The following is a 12,539-nucleotide window of genomic DNA, read 5'->3' on the forward strand; positions in this document are numbered from 1 at the left end:
TCTTGCTAAGTGCAAGGCTCCGACATCATAAGGGATGAGGTCGGGATAGTGCCCCGAACAAATTTGACATAATGGATACCCCTCAGTCCTTGGCTCTTGACCGAAGAGGTTCAGCCTATCACTACTACATAAAAGGAGTATTTAAAATGTTTATTTAAGACAATATATTATTATTGTCTTAAATATACATATTTTAAGTTTACTTATATTTTTTGTTGTTTAATTGTCTTAAATAAAGACAATAGAAAAAATCTTTCTCTAAAATAAAATTTATTTTTCCCTCTTTCCTTCAAGGTAACTCCACTCTACTCACGCGACGGTAGGGATTTTTGAAGCAAATCCGGATGGAACGACATCTTCCTGCACCACATAATCGAGAGCCGCCTTTAAATTTTGCGCAAAGATTGTGGCGTTGCTATTGGGGATAGAGCTGCATCCGTAGGCTAAAAGATTGGTCGATCGTCTGTCTCTGCTCATCTCTGCTCCCCTGACGGCAGCGGCTTCACGCGAGGCGTTCATCATCAATGGCGGGATTGTGGGAAAGAATGGAGGGGTTCTATTTAACCTGTAAAATCCGCCTATATTTTCCCATCCGGCTAGTAGAGGCAGGAGCTACGGGGGAAGCAGAAGCACCGGGAGCAGAGGCAGGGACGACAATAGAGCAATTGATCCTGAAGAACCCATTGATTCGGAACCTCCAGATCCAGACGACTGGTTTAGACTGATGTCATTTCACGTCCAGGTCCAGGGGTTTAGAGATCTTGAACAGTTTTGGATGCCATAGCCCAAGGCTCGAATCAGGTAAGTACTTGGTTGAAATTTCCTAAAACCTTTTCAACATATCCATTTTGTGCAGTCCCTGCAATGATTCCATTTTTTCCCTTGAAATAAGGTCTCTTCGAGGTAGTCTATTAAACAGTTCAGGTGCATTGCTCATGATTCCACATTTGCATGCCCGTCTGTCAGAGCATTTCCTACTTTAATATCTGGCAAAAACCCATTTGCTGCAACTCTTGATATCATCGTATTCCACGAGACTGCATCTCTATGAGGTTTTTTACCGAAAAATTTAAGTGCATTGTCTGTGGTAGCTTTATTCCTTTGAGTTCCAATGCATTTTAATTTTGTTGTCGGAATCATAGAAAAACCGATAGAGAATACTGGACTTGGGGAGGACGAACCGAGCGATAATACCCGAAACCAATGATCAATGAAATGCCCACCAACTGAATCGGTTAAACAAGTTGGGAATTCCTTTATCCTACAAGGTCTTTGATCTGTCGCCTGTAATTTGTACTAGGTGACGATATTAATCCATGGGCATTAGCAGCCATCGCGAATCCCCATCCAAACTCTACCAATGCTATTGCCTGCCTGAAATGTGAAGTGTGTTGCAGAGAAATAATCAGCTTCAATGGCGACGGAGGCAGAATCTAAAGTGCCTATCACTTGCCCATTCACTCCCTTGTCCGATGCTCTATCCTGCCATGTAATAATCGTCACACTCCTTCCTTGTCCTATAAAACTTATGTTACTGTAAGGGCTCCCCATTGGAAATGAGGTGATGTGTGATTAGATCACAACATGAAGCATGCATTGCATTGTAATAGCAAGCACTAAGACAAAGCCTCCTTCCTCACAAACAAAACAAACCCTCGCTCTCTATCTCTGCCCAAAATAGTAACAGACACTACACATAATGACAGTAACTGCCAGTGTGACAGGAACTTCAAGAAATCTACAGAATAATACAGTCCATCAAACTTTCCTATCGAGAAAGATATCAATTAGCAATCCAAACAAATAGAATGAGAAACAATTGATCTCTGCATCTTACAAGCTCTGCAACCCGTATCCTGATTGCATAAGCCAACTATTCTAGTTGTACTTCCTTCTTAATCATCACTGACATTCTCGCCTTCTTTGGTCTCCTTTTCCTTTGAATTGATGTTTCCCCTTCCACTCTTTAACCGTACTGAAATCTGCTCTACGTACTCTGTTATGTCTGGCGCCCCTTTGCCTGAATCCACTTCCCTCTGTTTTTGCCTGATCACACACAATGAAATAAAGGCGCTTCTCCAAGTCGCTTATCTGTAAAGCCTCTTTCCAAAAAATTGTTGTCCGAGTCCCACGAACCCCAAACAAAACCGATGTTACATCTTTCTGTCCATTCCCAGTCAACCATTGCTCCACCATTCTGTTTCCAATGATCCTAACTGCCCACCGTTTACCAGAATCTGGCAATCGGCCATCGTTTGGTAAAGAGGGATCTCTCCCTAATTCTGGAAACACGCCAACAGATTTAGGAGACAAATCGGCTGAAGGGAGAGTCGACTGGCAAAAGAAAGATCATAAGCCGGCTCCAAAACCGTTAAAAAAACAAACCAATACCAAAAGACACAAAAAAGAAGAGGGGTCAACGCCCCTGCATCACATTGATTTTTGGGTTCTGGATTTGAGAAGTGTGATTTTGAGGGTGTAATTGTTGTACCAAGTATTCTTGGCTTCTGTCTTCAAGGCTCTAGAAGGCTGAGAGTTTTATTCTTGACAGATGAAGAGTTGGGAATTTGTGAGGTATTCTTTTGAAGCTCTCTGGTTCTTAAACCTACAAGGAATCATGCTTTAGGGGGTGAGAAATTTGGGAACTCTGGGACTTTGTTGTAGAAAAGTAGCATTAGGTAACAGGGATAACAATTATGGATGAAACTCCTCCTTTCTGATACCACGGGTTATTATGGGACTAGCATGAGTCTATTTGATTGTCTTATGGCTTGAAGAAGGTGCATGATGGGTTATGAGGAAACTTTCAGTTAGTATTGTTAGGGAAAGAAGCTCGCAGGCTATGAACTAGGTGCTGTAGGATACCTTCTTGTTCTATCATCAATTTAAGCAACTTGATCAGCTTCCGGAACCTTCAATATTATGTGATTTCCCCTTTTGTATACAGGGTGTTTAATTTTCCCTTCAGATGCATGATTAAGGAAGAATCCATAAAAGCGTGTGGCATTGTTTTGGCTTGAATTTTGATTACCTCAGCTGTCACTTTCTTGCGCCTGTGGGCTATCTTTTCTTTGGGTTGTTTTTTAACTGTGTAAAGATGTTATTTAATCTGTGTTTAACGTTGTCTCTTGCTGGGATGTCTTACCTGTTATATCCCTATCATCATAGCCAAATGAGGATATTTTAACAGTAGGCAAATCCTTGGAAGTCATGACTCATTTTTGAGGAGTGATGGCTTGCAGGGGATATCTTTAGAGCACTATACCCACTCTGTGCAGGGTGAATGTCCTTGCCTTTGACTTGAGAAGTAGGATGTCAAACTCTCCATGTCTTGTGTGTTGCAAATAACCGGGGAGGGGGCTGCGTGGTGGTCCAAGGCGGGGTTTAGTTGGCATCCCTAGACCTCAGAGATCTATACAGAGATAACATCCTTGGAGCTGAGGGTTACAAGTAAACTTGTCTGATAACCATGGGTGATGAGACCTTGCTATTCATTTTCTGCTTAGGGCTTATTATGTAACGGGCAGGGTTTAGCATACGTGGTAACGACAAATGCAAACTCAAATGTATGGGTTGATTCATGAAAAGGAATAGTCAATTCTTGTAAAATATGGATGCAGTTATGAAAGAAATTCCTTGAATTTAGACAGGGCTGTAAGTGTATTGAAATTTATCTTGGCGATGGCGAGTGTTGTATATAGCCCATTGTTTTCTATTGTGACTATGGTAAGTTGATTTGCAACTTGAAGCTTCCTATAGTCATGTTTACCTGAAGGATCTCATGTGACTCTTCTTATAGTTCTGTTTACCTGAAGGATCTCATGTCACTCGATTATTGAACAGTAATTTTTTGTACGGAATTAAGGATGCTATTGGATAGGTTCGATAATTGGATATTCACAATGTTTATCCTGTTCATTTTTCGGTAGTAGTTACAAATGCAACATAAGATGAGGTGATATTTATGTTTTAGGGCACATTCCTTCTGCTACTTCATTTATACTAAAATCATTCTGAAAATACTAATTTAAGATTGATTGGACTGCAGTTAAGGGTATTGTTAAATTTCGACAGCTCTATTATGTCTAAAGACGAAATTTGGAATAGCTCTTGAATTTAAGGTAAGTCTGAATTATGCTTGTGTGAATTTATTTTCTCCATTTAGTTTTAAAAAATCAATTCCTGTATAAGTAAGAAGAAAGTCAGATAGTATATCCTCGAGTCAAATTAAGTTATATATGTTAAGGGGTTTATTTAATAAAGCAGCTGCTTTGGTGCCCTGGTTTTCTGTATCGAACCATGAAGATAAGGCTTTGAAATGTGAACTCGTGATGTTTGAAGTTATTTGGGAATGGAAGATGTTACTGTATAAAGCATCTGCAACGTATATGTAGAATTAAATCAACAAGCCCTCAAGGATGAGTTAAAGCCCTTTGGGCATCATAAAGAGATTTGGGACAAATGGTTAACATTTGTTTAAAGTTGTGTACAAGTAAACAAATCTTTGAGGACATTGAGTCATACTATGTCTAAACTGTAACCTTGCATTGAGGACGTAATCCTTGCTTGTGGAATATGCCAATATGAAATCTAACTAGCAGTTATTGTCGATATTGGAAACTTGGTAGACTCTTAATAGTATATCTTACAAAGGTAATGAGCTTTTTACACCTTTTCTATATTATTTTCATGTTAATGCCGGTTATTTGAGGTATTTTCCATTACTGTGCCAAAGCAGTCATCATAGAAAATTCTTATAAGAAGCAGAATCCTGATCAAGTTTATAGTGCTACTTTAGTTTGTACCCTTCAAAGCAATTTGTTATTTTTGTTGAACGAATGATTTTATATACTTAAACCTGAAATTAATTTGTACTCTTCAAAGCAATTTGTTATCGTTGTTGAAGGAATGATTTTATATACTATCAATTAGTTTAATAAATCTGAAATTAAAAATCAGTAACTTACGGAAAGTCGGTTCTTAAAAAATCTTTATTCACTCACTTTAACGAGATGTTTTATTTCCAAGTCCTTATTAGTAATGAGAATGTTGCCAAGTTAGAATGAAAATCTTTAAATGAGGGTTCACTCAAAGTTAATTTTACTCATGTTGCCCATGGGTTCCCTGAATAAGAATTATCTCATGGTAAATGGATGGGCATATTGGGTTAACATTTAGATTCAATTTAAGCTTTTTATACATAGGCCAACATGCTAGTCCAATGATGGTGTGACAAGTCAATTCATGACCCTAAAGCGGCAACCTTCCATGTTTGAAGGATGCATGATTTCTTTTGTTTCAACCTTTTTCCACCTTTCCCACTTGATGATAGTGTGACAATCCAATTCATGATCCCCAAAGCGGTAACCTTCCATGTTTGAAGGATGCATGATTTCTTCCGTTTCAACCATTTTCCACCTTTCTTGCATGTGCTTGTGAGTTGATTCAAGTTTTTGATTGAACCTCATCCTCTAACCAAATCTCCTCTCTTAGCTTGCAATTATATCTCTTGTTATCTCACAACTTGATTATGAAGGTTCTTCACCTATTTATGCTCCCCAATTACCTCTCTTGTTATCTCTCAACCTTCTCCCCTTGATCATGAAGGTTCTTCACCTATTTATACTACCCTTGCCATTGGGTTTGAAGGATGCATGATTTCTTCCGTTTCAAACACTTTACACCTTTCTTGCTTGTGATTGTGAGCTGATTCAAGTTTTTGATTGAACCTCATCCTCTAACCAAATCTCCTCTCTTAGCTCCATTTCAACTATTTTCCACCTTTCTCGCTTGTGATTTTGAGTTGATTCAAGTTTTTGATTGAACCTCGTCCTCTAACCAAATCTCCTCTCTTAGCTTGCAATTACATCTCAACCTTCTCCCCATGATTATGAAGGTTCTTCACTTATTTATACTCCCTTTGCCATTGGGTTTGAAGGATGCACCATTTCTTTAGTTTTGATTATGAAGGTTATTCACCTATATGTACTCCCCTCGATATTAGCATTGGGGAGGTGGTTTATTTTGCATTCTTTGCTATCTCTTTGCAAAAGCTCTCTCTCTCTCTCTCTCTCTCTCTCTCTCTCTCTCTCTCTCTCTCTCTCTCTCTCTCTCTCTCTCTCTCTCTCTAGTGGATTCTGAATCACCTTTAGAAGTCTTTTCCTATGTAAGTACACGACAAAAAGTGCCTTTTCCGAGTTTTTTTTGTAGTAGCTTCAAAGATTCTCATTACCATCTAAATAATTTTTTAATCTTCTCATATTTGGATTTTCTCTATCTTCAGGCATTGCCTAGTAGAAATGAGCTTCTTGGAGGAGAAGATATAGTAGCTTATCTCTTGAGGATGTACACAAACAAAAAGCTTCTTGAAGCTTCATCTTTTTAGGTTCATTTATTTTAAATAGATGTATTAATAATTTGATAATCATTGTTTCTTGGGAGAAATAACATTTGCATATATTTTCTTGGATTAGAATAGATTATGTTTTCTTAGATCAAAATAGATTTAGAAGGTTTATTTGTTTGAAGTATAATTAAATTTATAGAGTGGTTGCTTTTATTTGCAGCATTATTTGCAAACAAATAAGAAAACTAAGAGATTTTGACATTCTCCTTACAACATACAAATCAAGAGAGTTTGTCACTCGTCTAAGACATTGAAACAAGAATTTCAAATTTGCATTAGAAATTTATATAGTTGTACTCATCTAGAAAAAGTACAAGATACCTAAAATAAAAATTGCTATGAAAAACTATGCTATAACAATTAGATAATCGAATAAGTTTATTTGCAAGAAAAAAATATTTTTGTTTATATAGTTGTATTCATCTAGAAAAAGCACAACAAAATACCAAAAAAATAAAAAATATTTGCTATAAAAAAATGTATCCATCTGGAAAAAGTACAACAAAATACAAAAAATAATAATATTTATTCTGAAAAACTATGCTTTCATAGCAATTAGATAATCTAATAAGTTTATTTGCAAGAAGTGAAAACCATTTTTTGTTTATGTTTTGTAGTTTAGTACTCATTAGGTTTGCATCCATGAAGGATTAGAACAAGTAAATAAGCTTGAAAGCATTACTCAATCAAAACATTGAAACATTAAATCAAGAAATTCTATTGGACTCTCTTATATCAACTCATTTGCAAATCCTCTAGTCACAACTTTCAACATATAAATAAGCTTCAAATCATTACTTAATGAAAATATCTGAAACATTAAATCAAGAAACTCAAAGCATTACTCATTCAAAACATTAAAACAAGAAATGCTATTGGACACTTTTAGATTAACTAATTTGCAAATCCTCAAGTTGAAACATTAAATTAAGAAATTCTAGAAACTCTATTGGACTCTTAGATTAACTCATTTGCAAATCCTCTAGTCGCAACTTTCAATAGTTTTTTACCTTCCTACAACTCCTCATTCTTCCCTATCTTCAAAGCTAGGAAGTCTTTATAAGCTCAAGTCCTTATCTATTAGAATTTCAACTTTCTTCATGCCTACAACCCCCATTAAAATTGCCACTCCATGCCTTCCTCAAATGAGGATAACGAAAAGTGACTCATTGCATTGTTTATTTTGATACCTCATTCAATTGAATGGGATGAGCCTAGGGCTAAGTACTAGAGTGGGACATTAGAGTGGCTCTGATTGGGGTTTGAGGCCCAAAGTGGGTGCTAGTGTAACTCAATGGAGAGTGAGAGTAAGACAAGTGATAACATGATTAAAAACTTGGGTTGGGATAAAACATTAATAAGAGATAATTGGATGCCCCTAGCATGCCTTGTATGCTAGTACATGGATAATGATGTATTAGGAAGGCTTGGACATCCATGGGGTATTGATCTAGCATGATTGAGTCTCCTCATCTATATGAGAGGACTACTTGATTCCATGTGGTGCCATCGCTCCAAGCACACATGATGACACTCCCTGCTTGTAGCACTATATATCTAGGTCTTGACGGTTGAGTAGAACCCTACAGATTTACTGTTGCTTGATCTTTTGGTTATCTTGTAGTGACATGTTGTATGACAGATTTAGTGTTGCTCGTGGATGCCTCCTTGATCTTACTATTGTTGATTAAGGATGCTTCCTTGTTCTTGGTTTTTAACTTATTTTTTCTCAGGCACTTTCTTTTACTTGATTGTTGCTCTTTATTTGAGTGATGCATTGTTGCAGTATCATCTTGATGTGGCTTTATGACTCTTGTTGGATGTTATGTCTATGTTGAGCATTTTCTCCATATTTGGCTCTCGTGTAAGCCCATTGCTATTCCCTTGGTTCTTGTATGACTGTTTAGGCTGTGTGACTACCTCCATGAGCACGGTGGAGTGGACTTGAGAGTACCACATGGTCGGGTGGCTTTGCAAACCATCATTGGGGATTGAAGGACTTTGTTCGTGTTTAACTCGATGGTTTCTAACACTAGTTTTTTCCCATTCTCTTCTCTATATTATATGATGTAATCATTTATATATAGGAACATGTATTGTATCATATGTATTGGTATAGCTTTAATTGTACTGGTGTTGGAATCGAGCACGATGTATGGTATCTTATGCTCCTTTATTCTTGATGTATCATGATGTTATCATAGGCGCATTTACATTGGTGTTTTAAAATAAACATAGATGTGCTAGTTTAGTGTCAGAGATTGATTTAGTTGTCTCCTAGTGGTTCATGAGTAATTGACCCAGTCTTGGATACGTTGCTAAGGTAGCGACTTTAGGGAACCCTTAGAGATGACTTGAGTTATCTTGGCGTTCCAAGTGTTTAGACATCTGCATGTGCATAGTTGGTTAACATATAGTTGACCTTATCTTGAGGTTGAATGTTATACTTGTATATGTAATGTGTGATGACAACTACTTCAAAAAATAAAAATTTCCATGCATTTATCATATAGTTACTCGTCTGCTAGGGCTCCTTGACAGGACGTTACATTTTTGGAGTCGAATACTTCAGTTTTGGAAGATTATTTTGAGGAAATTCATCTCCTCTTTGCTGATGGCCACATCAATGTTGTTAGCTCTTCTTCATCATCCATGGAGCTTGTTCTTCATCATTTTTTGTAGTTTCTTGTTTTGTCACCTCCTACATTGATTGGGCATGCACCTAATTGGTTTATGGCAACATCATCTTTCATGGATACAACATCTGAGCATGTGTTTTAGAGGCACATGATATCTAGAATTGGATTCCTACACCTTATTTATGAGAGTTTCTTATCATATCTCCAATGAATTTGTTTCTTCCTAAGGGGAGAAATGTTTTTTGTAGGTGGTGAATCGTGTTCTATCTTTGGGTGTTCATCATAGGCATATCAGATACTTCTTCATTGAGGATATTCATATCCTCATTTCCTCTCTCTTATGGGGGAGCATTCATTGTACTATTGTAATAGAAGCAGTCCTTGGGGGGTCACATTGGGTCATCCTTTCCTTATTTCTCTAGTATAGGTATTTCATTTTCTCTCTTTTGGAGAGGAGTTTTGGGTTTTTCTCCTTTTCTCTTTTTGTGAGAGTTGCATTGCTTTGCATTGGTTTTTATAAGGACTTGATTAGGCCTAGTTGTTGGGACTCATTCATGCAAGCATTTGACATTCATTTTTAGTTCTTTATCTTATCCCTAAGTTAATCTTAAGGGGGGTAGGGGGTTGGAGTAATTATGACATTTATCTAATTATTTACTTAATTAGGTTCTTTAATTACTTTATTCACTTAGGCTAAACTTAGGTTCTTTTTAGGTTTTATTTAATTAGGCTAATAATAGCTTCACTTTAGTTTAGTTGTAGTTGAGCTTTATTTATCTCTTCATACTTTTTATTTAGTTCTCCTAAATTTAGTTTAGAGAATCCTCATGCTCTCTATATAAGCACATCATTATGCATTGTAATTTCATCTTGTAATCTTTTATTTTGAGGAATATAGCATATTTATCTTGCTACTCTCATTTGTGGAATATGTTCTAGTTTGTCATTTGATTTTTTAGGCTTGTGTTGCAAACTTTTGATCTTTCCTAAAGTATATTCATGGGACATTGGTAAAACATGTGCGTGGTTCAAGACATTGGCATTAAAAAATGTGATGCTACAAGGAGAGACTATGATGGAATTCTTCCAATGATTGGAATTCTTTATTTTATGAGAAGGTGATTTGTACAAGGGAACTTCAAAGAGATGTTCAAAATGACATGATAACACTACATAATCTTTGTGTTAGGACTTTCAGAGGGTTGTTGGTTTTAAATGGTTATAGTATACAAAATCTTATAAAGGAATATTTAATAATTATGTTGCCTAATTAAAGTTTTTTTATGGCCTATATTTCTAGTTTACTACTAATACAATCCATTTATATTGATTATCATAACATTCTTTGACATGCTTGATGACTTATTGCATTCTTGTGCACACTTGCATATGAGTTGATATGAACACATTCATGAGGGTTACAACTTGTTTTACAATAGAAATTTCAAATATGGGAAATAATGATTTTTAGATTGTGGTTACACAGAGATTTTACAACCCTTATACGGTTTCTCACTTGTCATATGAGGAGAATATCACAATGTTCTACTCAAGTTGGTCATTTTTGTAATTATCACATCATTGATATATTGTTCATCATGGCAACTCTTGTTATGAATAGCTATAGATTGTTCAACTTGGAGGATGTCTCCATACACAATGAGGGTAGATCATATTCATTATTGATAAATGATCAAACCACTATACCTTTGATTTGGAGGAGATCCTTCATCCATGAGGAAATCACATGGATGAGAATGATACACACAAAGATCTCTATATCAATTTTGGCAAAGGCTTTAGGATTATAGTCATAGAGAGGAGGGTGAGTCCAATTTCCATATAGATGGTGAACGACTCTTTCCTGAACCTAAGATGAAGAGAAGGATATGTGGGGAAGCTCAAGTGACTTCATATTTTAAGAATGAAATATACAACCGAAGGATAATTTTAGAGGGTACATAGTTCTCCACCAAGATAAGATATCATCTACAATTTGGGTGCCTACAGTATAATGGGATAAATGTTGTTGTATAATAGAAATAGCTTCTCCATTGTTGAAAATTCGTTGTTATAAATCAATCCATGAAATTGAAGATGACAATCCACAGATTGAGGTAACGTATGAAACTACTATTGTGCATTTTTGTAAATTATTTTTCATTGTTGTTAAGGAGAAAGAAAGAATTACATCCAGCCACTAAAATGCCCTCCCACCCCATTAAAATAGTAGTAGGGGTGAATCAGTAACTATTGAACGCTTGCTATAACAAGTGCTAGAATCGAGGTGAAGGGGGAATTATGAACAAGTTCTTTCTTTATTCTATACATAACATGCAAACTAAGATTTTGTGTCCCTATAGAATTGGATGTAATAGTGGATTCAATCAATGTAATAATAGTAGAAGAATTCAAATCATTTACATCATCAAATATGCAAGTTTCAAGTACAAGTTTTCTAATGTTTGTGTCGCTATATGGTTTGGGAGCCAAGCTAGGAGGGATACATTATGGAAGAAGGAAATTGGAAGATGATAGAATGAAAAGGTTGGTTATGCATTAATGGAAGTCACAAAAAATTGTCCAACATTGGTGCACCTCTCGAAGTTTATTTGAAATGCTTAGAAGAAAGATGTAACTTCTCACAAGGACAAGATATAGACTCTATATGTAGTTTGACATGATTAATTATTTTTAGCATTGGGACCTTAGAGCATCATGTTTATAATTTCTTGAGGACAAGAAATTTTTGGAAGGGATAATTTATCATGACCCCTTTCTAAATTTAGAAACTTACTATTTATAGTAAGTCTGCATATCTAGGACCTACAAGTAAACTTGTACATCTCACTTCCAAGAAGAATTACTCAAACTAGAATTAATTTAAAATGTTGTTAAAACAAAAACTGCAGTGTGAGTTTGGAAAGGGAAGTCGGTCTAAGAGTATCTAGAAGAAATTTCACCAAGAGATTGTGTGTAGAAGAGCTTTGCATTTTGTCATTTTTTAAAGGGTGTTTGTACAAGTTTGAAGTGATAAGAGTAGAAGATTAGTTTTAGTTTTGCCATGCTAATATGAGAAGCATATTTTTTTTGTTCTTATGTTGTTGTGGAAGCTTTATCACAAATGTATCTCAATTATAAATATTCATCTGGAGTTTGGAGGATTTATTTGAGTTTTTAGTTGTTTTCCTTAATGTGTTTTGGGGAATCTTTGTGATGTATTTGAGACAAATATTATGATTGTTATTTAATATATTTAGCAGTAATAATGTTTTCCAATAACAGCAATAAAGAATATTTTTGGCTGCCTTCAGTTTCAGGTTCATTAAGTGGTTTTTATTTTTTAATTTCCTTTATACCAAATTTAACAAAATGTTCATATTTGCAAATTTGAAGTAGAAATTAGAGAAGCTATCAAATGGGTTATTATAGATCGTAGTCTAAATTATTCACTCATGAAGAATTAATGAAATTTATCTTGACATAACCCTTAC

The 12,539-nt window shown here is 35.8% G+C and overlaps 1 long non-coding RNA gene across 2 annotated transcripts; it reads left to right on the forward strand.

The window, feature by feature from the left end:
• Positions 1-304: 304 nt before the first annotated feature.
• On the forward strand, positions 305-4,611 carry LOC131075883 (uncharacterized). Of its 2 annotated transcripts, XR_009113274.2 has the most exons (3): positions 307-801; positions 4,049-4,121; positions 4,267-4,611. It is a non-coding gene; the product is annotated as an uncharacterized LOC131075883 (long non-coding RNA). The 2 variants fall into 2 exon arrangements; XR_009113275.1 differs by having other exon boundaries at positions 305-801; positions 4,049-4,611.
• The last annotated feature ends 7,928 nt before the right edge of the window (positions 4,612-12,539 follow it).

This window comes from Cryptomeria japonica, unplaced genomic scaffold, assembly GCF_030272615.1.
Source record: "Cryptomeria japonica unplaced genomic scaffold, Sugi_1.0 HiC_scaffold_17, whole genome shotgun sequence".
In the NCBI taxonomy this organism is placed as follows: Eukaryota; Viridiplantae; Streptophyta; class Pinopsida; order Cupressales; family Cupressaceae; genus Cryptomeria; species Cryptomeria japonica.